We start from the raw sequence: 3,561 nt of genomic DNA, 5'->3' as shown, positions 1-3,561 counted from the left end.
GCGACGGTGGCTCGGGGCAGTGAAGTCGGGGGTGAAGCCGGTCGCCGCAAGCCGGAAGGCGGCGATCACATCGTTGTACACCTTGCAGCGCGAGAAGTCATACCGGCCTTGAATGTTGTGGAGGCAGTCGATGTGTTCGACGTTGCGTCGGGGCCGAGCGTTGGGTAGCCGTCCGTCCTGATCTTCCACTGCCAGGGAAGACGTCAGCTTGTCGTCACGAGGAGGCCGTACCGGCACAACTCCTTCGTCTCTGAATTGCTGAGGCTGGACGACCAGGCGCTCGGGCGTCGTCGTTGTCGCCGGCGCTGCTGCTCCCGTGGTGGTAGGACATCGCCGGTGCTGTGCTGGATTTCTCACCGGCAGCGGGTTTGAGGTCGGGTGTGGGGGGCCGACGGTGGGGCATGTTCATATAGCCGTCCGGGTAACGGGAGGTGGGCGACCGGGCTAGCAGTCGGCATTACTGCTCATTAATGCGGGTGTCTCGGGGCGGGATGGGACTATGGGACGGGACGATGGGGGTGGAAGGCAAGGCGGCCGTCGACGGGATGGGGCGTCGGGGTGGCAGATGATGCACTTTCCCAGGACGTGCTTTCCCCGAGGTGACGCGTGGCGGTTTGACCGGACGTCATGCCGGGTATGTGGGTGACGTGTACGTGGTGACATGTTGAAGCACGTTTTGCCGTCCGCTGGCTAACGACAAAGTCTGACGTTAGCCACCTAACGTGACTAACGTCGGTTCTTTGTCATCTACCTTCTTCATCATCCATTACCGACGACAAAGGGTCTTTGCCGTCCGCTATCACAAAATAGACGACAAAGAAACTCTTTGCCAGTGTTTACAACGCCGGACACGTTTGTCGTCCACGGCTGACGGCAAAGAGTTTTGTCGTCAGCTTTGTGGCTCTTTGCCGTCTGCCGTGGCAGACAGCAAAATAGCTGATTCCTGTAGTGCATTAAATTTGTCTTTCAATGGTGCCATCTGTGTGTGGGGTGGGCTTTAGGCCCATCCAACAATTTCAGAAAAATCACTAAGAGCCCATGTGGGTTATATGGCACTAGTGTTGGGGAACACAGTAATTTCAAAAAAAATTCCTACGCACACGCAAGATCATGGTGATGCATAGCAACGAGAGGGGAGAGTATCATCTACGTACCCTCATAGACCGTAAGCGGAAGCGTTATGACAATGCGCTTGATGTAGTCGTAAGTCTTCACGATCGACCGATCTAGCATCGAAGGTACGACACCTCCGCGATCGGCACACGCTCGGCTCAGTGACGTCCCGCGAATTCATGATCCATTAGATCTTCGAGGGAGAGTTTCATCAGCACGACGGCATGATGATGATGATGATGATGATGCTACCGGAACAGGGCTTCGCCTAAGCACCGCTACGATATAACCGAGGTGGATTATGGTGGAGGGGGCACCGCACACGGCTAAAAGATCAACGATCAACTTGTGTGTCTATGGGGTGCCCCCTTCGCCGTATATAAAGTAGTGGGGGAAGGGGAGGGGGCCGACCTCTCTAGGCGCGCCCAAGGGAGTCCTACTCCCACCGGGAGTAGGATTCCCCCTTCCCTTGTTTGGTTTTAGGAGAGAAGGAAGGAGGAGGAAGAAGGAAGGAAAGGGGGGCCCACCCCTCCCAATTCAGATTGGGCTTGGGGGGGGGGGGCGCCCCCTCCTTTGCTTCTTCTCCCTCTCTTCCACTAAGGCCCAATAAGGCCCAAACACCTCCCGTGGGGTTTCGGTATACTCCCGATTTCACCCCGAACCATTCCAATGTCCAAACATAGGCTTCCAATATATCGATCTTTACGTCTCGACCATTTCGAGACTCCTCGTCATGTCCGTGATCAAATCTGGGACTCTGAACTACCTTCGGTACATCAAAACACATAAACTCATAATACCGAACATTAAGCGTGCGGACCCTACGGGTTCGAGAACTATGTAGACATGACCGAGACATGTCTCCGGTCAATAACCAATAGCGGAACCTGGATGCTCATATTGGTTCCTACATATTCTACGAAGATCTTTATCGGTCAAACCGCATAACAACATACGTTGTTCCTTTTGTCATCAGTATGTTACTTGCCCGAGATTCGATCGTTGATATCTCAATACCTACTTCAATCTCGTTAGTGGCAAGTCTCTTTACTCGTTCCGTAATGCTACATCCCGTAACTAACTCATTAGCTACATTGCTTGCAAGGCTTATTGTGATGTACATTACCGAGAGGGCCCAGAGATACCTCTCCGAAAATCGAAGTGACAAATCCTAATCTTAATCCATGCCAACTCAACAAACACCGTTGGAGACACCTGTAGAGCACCTTTATAATCACCCAGTTATGTTGTGACGTTTGGTAGCACACAAAGTGTTCCTCCGGTATTTGAGAGTTGCATGATCTCATAGTTATAGGAACATGTATAGCTATGGAGAAAGCAATAGCAACAAACTAAACGATCATCGTGCTAAGCTAATGGATGGGTCAAGTCCATCACGTCATTCTCTAATGATGTGATCCCGTTCATCAAATGACAACACATGTCTATGGCTAGGAAACTTAACCATCTTTGATTAACGAGCTAGTCAAGTAGAGGCATACTAGGGACACTCTGTTTGTCTATGTATTCACACATGTACTAAGTTTCCGGTTAATACAATTCTACCGTGAATAATAAACATTTATCATGATATAAGGAAATATAAATAACACCTTTATTATTGCCTCTAGGGCATATTTCCTTCAGTCTCCCACTTGCACTAGAGTCAATAATCTAGTTCACATCGTCATGTGAGTTCACACTAATAGTTCACATCTTTATGTGATTAGTTCACATCTTCATGTGACTAATACCCAAAGGGTTTACTAGAGTCAATATTCTAGTTCACATCGCTATGTGATTAACACCCAAAGAGTGATCATGTTTTGCTTGTGAGAGAAGTTTAGTCTACGGGTCTGCAACATTCAGATCCGTATGTATTTTGCAAATTTCTATGTCTATAATACTCTGCACAGAGCTACTCTAGCTAATTTCTCCCACTTTCAATATGTATCTAGATCGAGACTTAGAGTCATCTAGATCGGTGTAAAAAGCTTGCATCGATGTAACTCTTTACGGCAAACTCTTTTATCACCTCCATAACCAAGAAATATTTCCTTAGTCCTCTAAGTATAATTTTGACCGCTGTCCAGTGATCTACTCCTAGATCACTAAATGTATTCCCTTGCCAAAATCATGCTAAGGTATACAATAGGTCTGGTACACAACATAGCATACTTTATAGGACCTATGACTGAGGCATAGGGAATTACTTTTCATTCTCTTTCCATTTTCTGCCGTGGCCGGGTTTTGAGTCTTTACTCAATTTCACACCTTACAACTCAGGCAAGAACTCCTTCTTTGACTGATCCATTTTGAACTCCTTCAAAATCTTATCAAGGTATGTACTCATCGAAAGTCTTATCAAGCGTCTTGATCTATCTTTATAGATCTTGATGCCCAATATGTAAGCAGCTTCTCCGAGGTCTTTCATTGAAAAATTCTTAT

This window comes from Triticum dicoccoides, chromosome 3A (genome assembly GCF_002162155.2).
Source record: "Triticum dicoccoides isolate Atlit2015 ecotype Zavitan chromosome 3A, WEW_v2.0, whole genome shotgun sequence".
Classification (NCBI taxonomy): Eukaryota; Viridiplantae; Streptophyta; class Magnoliopsida; order Poales; family Poaceae; genus Triticum; species Triticum dicoccoides.
The sequence above is the reverse complement of the archived record's forward strand: the minus strand, read 5'-3'. Positions refer to the sequence as shown.